Consider the following 11,706-nt stretch of genomic DNA (forward strand, 5'->3'; position numbering starts at 1 on the left):
AGGTACAAGGCCACACAGCAGAGGAGCCCAACACCCATGGCCCAGTCAGAGCTGTAGTATGTGTCACCCAGGACTGGAGAAGTAGGAGATCTTGTTGAAATCATTGTATGGTGACAGTTCCTGTAACTTTTCTGGATCCCACAGTCATCTGCTGAAGTAGTTTTATCTATATTCCCTTGCCCATTAAAGGGCTATTGTTTTTGTTACCTATCCAAAGCAGGCTTGATTTTGTGCTTATTTATATGAACTTATCTTTAAAAAATATTTTAAAATTTATTCGCAATTGACATAACAATTATGCATGCTTGTGGGATACTCATATTTTAACACAAGTATATCATATGTGATGATCAGATTAATATAATTAACATATACATCACCTCAAATATTTATTATTTTTGTCTGTTAATGCATGGGTAATCCTTGCTCTAGCTATATAGAAGCATAGCATTATCGTTAACTGTTTTTGTTGCAATTGTTTCACAAAACAGGAAGATGAAAATCATGTCGAAACCAAGAGCTTTGAAAGCCTGTCATTTCAGCATTTGACAATCATTGGAAAGGTTGAGGGGGGGGAAGTAATGTTTGAGGTGAGTTCCCAAGAATGTTTAGGAATGAACTCTGAAAAGGTGAGAGAAAGAACACTCAAAAGAATGGCCCAGTGGTCAGTTTGTCTATCAGTCAAGCAGTGGGAGAACCTTGGTGAGCATTAAATGAGAAGCTTAAAAGTGACTTGCATTTGTTGATTTTTTTTTCAGATGATGTGGAATTTCTTTGCATGATAGTCACATACCTTTCTCAGTCTCATTTTCCACTGATGTGGTGGTGTTGAGACTTGATACATCAAGTATATCTACACAGATTCTATTTAGAATAGTTTAGGCTCTTAAATGTACCATCATTTATGGACAACAGAAAATCTTAATGTTAGAGTTTTCCCACACATGTTTATATAACATTGACTAATTTTTTTAGTTGCATTGTAGCAAACTATATTGAGAACAACTGGTGCCTTCTCCCTAGGTCCTTTCAATACAAGAGTCATGAGTTTTTGCTGTGACTCACAAAGATTTATCCAACCTCTTTCCACATTCAGAAAATGTCACAACTGACATTCTTCAAAGTTCTTTATATCATATCAACAGGATGTTTGGATCTTCACTACCATATCTCCACCATTTGAGCATTGCTTCTTTAAGATGTATGTATTTTATATCTAACATATGCAGGCTCCTCCTCACTCTGGCTCTCGCATATGTTAAAAAGGAATATCTCAGTTATGACTTACCAAATTCCGAAGAATACTTGTCCCAAAAGTGGTTCTTTTAAGACAAAGGGAGTAACTAAAATCATTAAGGACATTTGGTCTTGCCTTCACTAAGAAATCTAATCTTACTGTAATAGCAAGAGAAAGTAAATGAACTCTTACTGCCCCCTGCCGAATAAAGGTGAAAAGTGGACCAGAGCATTCAGAGATTTAGATTCTTTGGGGCAAATTTTAAAGAGGCAGGAAGCAGGGGGCTCCCAGCTGGTCTGAGAGTGAAAAGACTTAAGGATGAGTAACAAGTTGATGCCTCACAGTGGACACAACTGAAGCAAGTGGAAAGAACCAACTGGACAGGACTTAGGGAGTGGCTGTGATGGTCTCGGGCACTACTCAGAATGGAAGCAGATGCTGACCACCGACTTTGTTATCCAGTGCATGATGAATTCATGTGCTACCAGTCCGTGATTAATGAAGACACGTTCTTCAAAGGCCACTTTTCAGGTCCAGTGAGAGAAGTTTCTGGAGCAGCTGCTGAGAATTTTTGAAAGTCAACAATTGAAGGCACAGGAGTTAACGCAGAAAACAGTCAGAATGGAGTGTTAATATTTAGCAAACATGGAAAGATCTGGAGCCAGAATATGGCAATATTATCTCAGAGTAAGACTCAATTGTCCTCAGGTGGAACAAAAGAAAGCAAGGTAGAGGATCCTGGTTTCCACAAATGAATAAATGTCATCTAGCTCCTGGCTCACTCCGTGCATGGAATTGGGTGATTACTGAGGTTTAATGCAGCAATCCCGGAATAGTCTGCCTGTTTTTCCAGAGTAGACTGATGCCAGAACATGATAGGTACCAATTCAGGAGCGTGGGAATTGTGTTTTTGTGTAGTGACCTTCAGGGCTGAATTCCAAATCAAGTTCCTTTTCTGAGCTTCAGTCTGAGGGTTTTAACTCCATTGTAGCAGCTCTTGGAAGCCCCAAATTCTGTGTTTTACACCTGGAATATTAAAAGCAGAACTCAGAGAATGAACATGAATTCCTACTAACCCATCACCACATAACTAACACTAGTTAAAACAACAGAAATACCTACAAATGTATAATATGCATCCTCTTTTATTGAGTCACTCTCAGAACTAAAGTTCCATTAGGGAGTACAGTTCTGATTTCCCCTATGACATCCTCTTATTTGAGTTTGGGTTAATGATTCATTGTGCTCTGACAGTGAGCCAACTGTATATTACCATCAGATGATAATATCAGCTAATAATTGTTACATAAGTCTTTCTGTATTCATTGTTGGTCCAGTGAGACATCTTTCTTTTCCCAGTCTCATCTGAGCCAAACTTACTGTTTTCATTTTAAAGAGACTTGTGGGTAGGAGGTGTGGAGGACTTAAATACATACATACCAGAAGTCAGAAAATATGCTACTTGGAAAAAAACGTCGAAGATATGCTTGCATATACTTTGCTGTCTCCTCTATCCACCTCCCTTGTATAGCTCTCCTTCCTTCTTCCTCTAAGCTAGATTTTGTACTCAATTCTAGGGCTATAAAATTGAAGGAACATAACTCTTACAGAATTCATAGTCTTCTTAGAGCCAGTACAAAGAGAATTATGAAATAACATTAACTGTGATAGCTTTGCAATGCATGAACTATCTTAAGGAAGAGTTGAGTCTTGTCCCATCCATTTGAGTCAAATAAGCCTTGGTAGATTCAAGGGTGTATTAAAATTAGCCAGTCACTCAAGGAGTTGCCCACTTCCAAAACAGGAGAGAATTTTTGCCAAGGCACAGCTGCATGATTCAGCTCAGCCTACTCAGGAAAATAGGAAAAAAAATGTTCAGTTGAGCTGAAGTTTCAAGTGCTAGGGTGAGTTTGGAAGATTTCTGGTCTGAACACTCTTGACGAGGACATTCACTGTCATGTGAAGAATGCTAGAGGCAATCATGTTGGGGGAGGATGTGTTACACAGGTCAGTGCAGATGAAGCACAGGCTGGTAGGCCAGTGTGAAGGTGCTGGCTGTTTTTTAGGCAAAGATGTGGAAGGTCCATGCAATGTAGAAGCCACGTGGAAGGGGAATAGGTGACTGGAATGAAAGAGAGTGTTTCAGACGCTAGGGTATGATCATTCCCTCGTGTGAATTGCCTTAGTCTCAAGAGACACCCCTCCTCACATAGCACAAACTCTTGTCTCAGAGTCAACCCATGTCCAAGGATATGGTGGCAAGGAGAGAGTGCTTGTGACCCGGCGCCGAATCTCTTTCTGATTCTTCAGGACCATTTCAGCTTCAGAGCCCCCCATAGGATCAGCTAAACCCAGCTTCTCCCTCTGCCCAATCCCACTTCTTCCCTATCCCACCTGCTCTTATTGACTGCAAGGCATTTTTCCAACAGCCTACCTGCCCATTCATCTCCCTTCCAAAATCTGTTTTCCAATAACTCAACACATGCTATCGTGGGGTTTGGAATTAAACATTTGGGAATTGATTCAATGTGTTGACCAATAGAAAAGAGGAAGCTAAAATGATTTTTTCAGATCACTGAGATAGAAACACAGCTAAGTACTATAGATGGTTGAATTTGCTGTTCTGGAACTTATGAAAGATGTTATTTTGACTATGAATGGGAGGATTGAGAAAAATACATTTATCGTGTGAGAAAGGAAGGAAGAAGGAACAATCATAGATAAATCTACCAGCAGTGTCCAGGGAATAATGAAGGAGAGCGTGAATAGGCTGTGAGAGAGTAGGTGTGACTGTTGATGAGTGCATTCAAAGCAGAGAACAGAACTCCAGAGAAAACTATTTTTTTAAAGAGAAAGCAGGTAACATTGAACCCATGCAGGAGACAAAAAAAAATTACTTTCTTTTTCAATGAGAACAGGTAGAAAACTAAATACTTTGAATTTTTATTTCTGAACAGTCACCACATCCTGTGGATTTTCTTGCTGAAATAATTGAGGCTTATGTGGCAAGAAGACAAAGCCCAGCAGGAAGACTTTAATGTGATCCTCACGAAAACTTCACATCATGCTCTTACAATCTTTGATCGATTATTTTTGTGCCTGGACCTCACAGGCTCCTAGGAGGGTCCCCACTGCTGGAGACCAGGGGATTATGCCAGTGCCTGGAGATAAAGGGGCATCTACAAGCTGCTGGCTTTCCTCCCATGTTGGGATAAGGGATTTTTTGAAATTCTGTACATCCAGACAATAACAGCAGTCTAGCTGCTCCTCGGGTTTGTCTCAGCAGAGATCAAAGTATGGGGCAGTAGATGAAAGGCTACTTTTATAGACCACAATGTCTGGTGTTTGACCTTCACCTTGGGAGTCAGATTCAATGATAATTAAATTTACTTAGAGGCAAGTTTTAGAAAACAACATATTCAATTTATTCATAGTATCAATGCAGCTGAATTACATGATCTTAAACTTGGAAGATCAGGCCTGTGAAAGGAAAATCAGGATTAAGGGATTGTCATTAGATGCAGAATGGAGTAGGAGGATGTTGCAAGATGTGTGGGGAGAACCACAAAAGAACCATTTAAAAATGCAGTGTGAGGGTGGGTATTTCGCAAAGCAGTGAAAATACCCCTTGGGACACCCACGTCTTGCACTAGAGTGACTGTTGAGAGCCCCAGCTCCTCTTAAGGCATCACTTAAATGATGCCTCAAAAACGGAGGATCCTGCCTCTCATATGGGATATCTGAAGTGAGCTCCTGCCTGTTAGGCACAAAGTGACCAAGCACAAGCTGTTGACAGCATTTGGGAAATGAACCAGTAGATGATCTCCTTTCTCTCTCTCTCTCTCTCCTCTGTCTCTGTCTTTCAGATAAAATGAAAATAAACACATTTTTAAAAAAATCATGGTGTATTTGTGAAAGAAAACAGGATTTTTTTATAATCCATTTCCCATATGTTGATTGCATCAGAATCATTATTTGTCTTCTATGTCCTTTTTTCATGTTCTTGAAAGAACATATTTAAGAATTATTTTAAAGTTTGTATTAACTTATCAGCACATTTCTAAGGGGTATGGTGCAATAATTTCAAACACTGTACACAGCATATAGCGATCAAACCAGGCAATTAGCTTTCCATTTCCTCATCTTTTCTTTGTGTTTCGAGCCTACCAGCTCCTCTCTCCCTGTTCTTTATTCAGAATATAATATTATTGTGAGCAACAGTCACCCCACTGTGCTGCGGAATGCCACAGCCTGTTACCTCCATCTGACTACATTTTGGTACCCATTAGCCAACCTCTCCCCCATGAGTTCATAATAAATGTACTTGCAGGAAGTCATAAGCTGTTGTTAAGTGCTCAGTTTCATTCCTCTGGAAGGCTGATTCCCCTGGAAGGTCTATTGGGTTAACTGTATTAAAATAAAGAAAGCTGGCAGGGAAGATAGATTCAGTGTAGCCTGTGGTTTCAGGGCCATTGTGTGGCCTGGGGACACTGACCCAAAGCGGCCCAAAGCTCAGACTGGGGCTCACACTCCATAGGACCCCTTAGAGATGAAATATCTCACATTCTGCATCCTACATTCCACACGTAGGAAGGCTTCTGTGCATTTCGGAGCAAATAACTCATCCAACGTGTCTTTGTAAAAAGCAGGTGGCCAAGAGGCACTATGCCCTTGCTGAGTGGCATGACAGTAAAGAGCTGTGTGGTTGGAGACAGCAGTGTTGCAGTCTCTAGGTCCAGGGATCATTTAGCTTGCTCCTTGGACAGGCCTTCTGCTCAAGTAGCTTAATCTGCTGCTGCACATTGTAGAAGGGTAGACATGTATTTCAGAGAAGCATTTAACACTCTCATTAATATTTCAAATGAACATAAACTAGTTCATTAAAGAGCTAATTTTATAGGAACATAAATTATCGCTAGTTTTTAGAGGAATGTATTCAAAATTTCATTGCACCCTATTACCAGTACAGCACAGCCACAGTGACAATGGAAAACCTTGTCTGATGGAATAAACAACTGGCTTTTCAATGCAACAGGAGCATATTTCTGGTTCCATCTCATTCGTGGGTGTACCATGACATCTGACGTTAAGCAATCCTACAGCATATCAGATTGACAAGTCATGGATTTATTTCAATAAATTGATTATCCAGTAACTGACTAATGCAGACAGGTTAATGATAAAGAAGACTATTATTTTGGGTTTGTTCTTAATGAGAGAAGTATCATTACCTTTAGTTGCAGTTCAAAACCAACCATGCTGTTTTGCTGCCCTCTGCTGCAAGGAAGAATTTGAAAGAAAGTGAGACTGGGGAATTGGATGGAAAGATTAAATGTTTTCCAATATCTATGTTATTTCATAGTTGATTTCTATTGCCCATTTTTTTCTTGAATGAATTATAATTTTCTGTATCTTTCTCTAACACTTTTTCAGTTCAAGATTGAAATTAGGCTGCACTGTTGAGAGTTTAGCTTTTATTCATTTATTTGCCTTTATTTAGAGAGCATGCAGGTACATGATTTGCCTTTATTTAGAGAGCATGAAGGCACATGATTTCCTAGGAGAGCAAGCAGCTTCCTGGGAGGATGTTGAGCTTTGTGGGCAATTCCAAGTTGGCTCTTCCTGTAGGATAAGATTATCCTTCTCTTGAGGGTGCCAGCAGTATTCTCAGTGGTTTTGGTGAGGCTTCTCCACTCTGGTTAGAACTCCTGTCTTTCAGGGTTATGTGTCCATCAGCGTCCCTGCTGCTCTCTGCCAGGCATTAGGACAGCTCTGGTATGCTGTTGTCATTAATACTTGAAGAGCTTCCAGGCAATATTCATAAGTCTTCTATGGTTTTCTTCTCTACAATAGCTTCCCTATAACAAACCAACGGTCTTCACAGCCTTGAACCTGGACTCTGCCTCCCTAGCCTAGCAAGGCCCCTTGCTTGGCTCCTATGGGATCTATGTGCTTGTGCTGCAGTCCAGAAACTGTACCCAGGCAGAGTGCTGGGCTGAAGGTGCAGCTTCCCCTGTGGTTCCTCCTCCTCAGTAATAACCACTCTATAGTGCTTCTTATCTGCTCTCTGAAAGGTGTTGCATTTCTAGGTTTCATTGTAGCTTATGGATATAGGACGGATATGGTAGAAACTATTCATTTTTACATGATGTCAAATTTCTAAGAATAAAATGTTTTGTGGGTTCTGATGCTTAGGATTAAATGGGCAGTGTTCTAACTTTCCCACTTTTTATCAAGCATCTGATTTTCCCACTAATTAGTCTGATCAGACGCTTGATAAAAAGTGGGACATACACTTCGTTGTTAAATGCTTTTAAAATTTTTTCACTGATATTATTTCTTTCTACTCTCACGTGGAATTGTTTTCACAGAACTACGAAATGATTGATTGTTTTTCCTAAATTGCTAACTTCACCTGTAATCAATAATGTCTTCTAGATATTGCTTGAAATTTGATTTTCTAAGCTTGTTGCCCAACAATTTGTTGTGATTGATCCAATGATAAATTACACCCTACAAAGAATAAAATGTTCTCATAATTTCCCGTTTAAAAATCTATAATTTGCCATACTGCACCTGTTTTCTATGGCTCTTTTTCCCTTTCTTTCTACAGAAACTAAAATCCCAGGCAGTGTAATTGAATGTTTCTTGATCACTTTATGTCTCAGTGAATGGTAACTGTACTGCAAACATTTGAGGAATTAAAACGGATCAGCTGTCAAATCAAGAGACTAATGAGATTGATGATTTTGGTAGATGGAATTTGGCTTAAAAAGTGATAATGTGTGGGTAAATATTGAGTTTTTTTTTTAAATGTGCGAATTCTTACTGCCCCTGCTGTAACCATAGAGCAGAATCCAATTAAAAAAAGAGTGAGAAAAACAGATTTGAATCAAGTTTATCGAAAAACACAGCTAAATTGAGGGAAGTATGATTTCAGCATTTTTATGTCAAAACAGATTGCTTATGGATGACAGTAGCTGGTGTAAGTAGGGGGGCACACACAATGGTTGGAAACTTTTCCAGGCTCCCCAGATCTGTGAGTAGCAGGAAGAGAAAATGTGCAGGTTGCCCAGAGTGGGAGAGGCCTGACTCACTCAACGGGAAAAACATGCATTCAGTCAAGAGGAGAGACCTTCTGTTTCCCACACGGTAGATCTTTGAAGTCAGGGACAAGGGTAGCATCATACTGGGAGTCAGCTTTTTCAAAATTAATATTTATTTAGTTGTTTAAACAGGCAGACTTAAGGAGAAAGAGAGACAGACAGTGAGAAAGAGAGAGAGAGAGAGAGAGAGAGAGAGAGAGAGAGAGAGATCGATCTTCCATTTGCTGCTGCACTGTTCAAATGCCATCAGGGACTGGCGCAGTGTCCAGCTAAAGCCAGGAGCCAGGGACTTCATTTGGGTCACCTATGTGAGTTTAGGGACCTAAGTGCTGGAAATACCCTCTGCTGCTTTTCCAGGTTATTAGCAGAGAGGTGGATCTGAAGTGGAGCAGCCAGGACAGGAATCATTGCCTACATGGGGTGCCAGCATTACACACAGTGGCTTAACCTGCTGGCCGCAGTGCCGACTCAGTCGTGCTAGTTTAAATGTCTGAAATAAAAGAGAGTTTTATGTAGTATATCTCAGAAACCGCTACAGAGGATTGAGAAGAATGTAGAACTCAATGAAAGCATGCCTCACAGATATGAACCATGTATACTGTGGACAACAATGCAGGATCAGCATCATATAAAGAAGTACTCAAGTGCATGAGCAAATGGGACAGGGAAGGAGCGACAGTATAATCTAACTTTCTAGGTTGTTGGCAGGTATTAGGGTATTAGTATCGACTCCTCTTCTTCTCTTTCTCATTCTAGGTTTAATTTTTTTCTTACATTTCCATCTACATCTTTATAAGACACACTGACGTAGTTTGTGAGACAGAGGGCATCTCTTAAATCTTACTGACCACAATGTAGGTCAACAAATAATGTCATAGAGGTTTGTATGCAGAATTTCAGACAAACTCACTTGTGATATTTAAATGTGGAATGTAAAACACATATGTAGTCATCTATGTACAGCCATTTTGGTTCTCGGCATATGATTTGAGTATAAATTGATCATACAGGTACATGAACAGGTATGTGCAGGTGTGTTCAATGCTGACAAGAAATTGCAAGAAAATAAAACATCTTTTCCTAAAGAGATGGTTATGAAGTATTGTGCATCATTTAGATGCAGCAGACTGACTCTGCATTTATAAGAACAGACTATTTCACTGGGTAGAAAAAATATGTAAGAATTGGGTCCATAACCAAGTAATCTTTATGTGATTTCAAACATGGCTGGAGTTCGGGGTTCCAGAAGAACAGTCACCATGATCAGCTGGTTGTTTATCCTAGAGTTTTAAACCCTGGCTTAGGAAGAGCTAGGATGATCTTCATTAGTGTGGCAGGATGATGCCAACTGACCTTGTGGTCTTTTGTGACCATCTTATTCTCATGATGAAGACTGAGAAGAAAGAGAAGATACGTTGGGAGAGGAAAGCATGCAGCAGATAAAACAAACATATAAACAAAACAGAAATGAGAGCTGGGAAGGCAGTCATCCTGTACCTTGGACCAGGGGGTGCTTTTCTGAAATTGTCTGCCCGTCAGTTCTTGGCTTGTGCTAAGCACTTCTTTAGCCTTGCATTAAATTCCATTATGAGATAAGCTGGCTCTAATTAATTTTTATTATATCATTCCAATTTAATACATCACCTGCTTTTTAGATTTAGTCAGTGTGTTAAGGGAAACTAAAGAATCACCTATTTTATCAATAAATACTAGCATCCAGACACAGGTTTGGGGGATGGAGAGATATGTCCTAGCATTCCAGGCTCATTATATTCCACACTGCGAAAGTGACAATTCATTTTACCTTCTTCTTCTATTCCTTGAGTTTCTATTCCCATTCTCTTTTTTTCTACTCACTCAGAAGCATCAATTACACTCATGCTTTTTCCAGATGGATTTTTGGTGTTCTTGGCTTAACCTATGCACCACTCATTTCCTGAGCTGGCTGCAAGCTGAGTTTGTGTTCTAAGCAAAGCTCACATTGAGCACTGTGGATTGGCTGCTGGCACAGAAATATGTAGCTGAGTCCCCCAGTTCTGTGGACTGAATTTCTGTGCTACAGGGTGAGCCTTTGGGGCATTGCACTGAAAATCGCTCATTGATCATTTCTGTTTTCTGCAGAATTTCTTCATTCTGTAAGTAAACCAAAAACTTGAGTTCTTCATCTGGTTTCTTCTGATACCAATACACATGAATATGCCCTTTCACAGGTAGACACTCCATCTTTGCTTTCTGAGCCATTCCTCTGACTACATGTCTTGGAGTCTGGGTGACCTCAGTGTTCGTGGAGCCTGTGGAAGAAGCAGACAGATGCTGGTGAGCAAGCAGCTTGTGAGGGAGCCTGTCAGTACAGCCACAGGAGAAAGTGCAGCCAGTTGGAGAAGAAGACAACTGTTTCAGAAGAGGGCCTTACCTGCTGCGCAGAAACACAGGGCCACCCAGCAAAGAAACCTGAGGACCATGGCAGGTGCAGAGAGAGAAAGCAGGAGAAGCTGGCTTGTTCTGCAAGAATTTCTCATCCCCAGTGGTAAGAGCCTTATGACATCATTGCTGCCCACAATAACCATACTTGCCCTACATGTGGAGCGAACAGTTTTCATAGGCTGTGGGAAGAAAGGCTGAGTTTAGTTGTGAGGGCACTGGTGTGAGTTTTAGCTTACTTTCTTTTTTTTCTGAATTACTCGTTCACTCTTTTTGTATTAAAGTCATTTTCATATTATTTATTCATTGCTACTTTGTTTCTTCCTTTCCATCTCAGGTAATGAATTACATAGTATGTATGTATTTCAATTTTTATGCTAAAATAAATGTATGCTCACATTCTAGTAACTAGTTGAGGTACTCTGACGCCAATCACAGACAGTTCTATGATTATATAATCAGATAGTAGCTACTTTATGTTAAGAATTAAATCAGGCATCTAGAGGAACTTTATTAGTGAGTCCAGAATACTGAAAGCAGAAGCTATAGTGCAGTATTTACCTCTACTTCTGAATAAAAGATGAATTCCCAATAAAACTGTTAATTTTTTAAGTTTTATTTTATTTTTATTGGAAATGCAGTTTTACAGAAAGTAGGACAGACAGACAAAAAGATCTTCCATTTTCTGGGTCCCTCCCTAAATGACTACAATGGCCAGAGTTGAGCTGATCCAAAGACAAGAGCCAGGAGCTTCTTTTGGTTCTCCCACACATGATCAGGTTCCCAAGACCTTGGGGCATCCTGTACTGCTTTCCCAGGGAACAAGCAGGGAACTGATGGGAAGTGTAGGAACCAGGACATGAACCAGTACTGATATGGATTCCCAGGCTTTGTAAGGTGAGGATTTAGTTATTTAGAGGGTAGAGGGTAAATGGGGAGAGT

This window comes from Ochotona princeps, chromosome 25 (genome assembly GCF_030435755.1).
Source record: "Ochotona princeps isolate mOchPri1 chromosome 25, mOchPri1.hap1, whole genome shotgun sequence".
Taxonomy (NCBI): Eukaryota; Metazoa; Chordata; class Mammalia; order Lagomorpha; family Ochotonidae; genus Ochotona; species Ochotona princeps.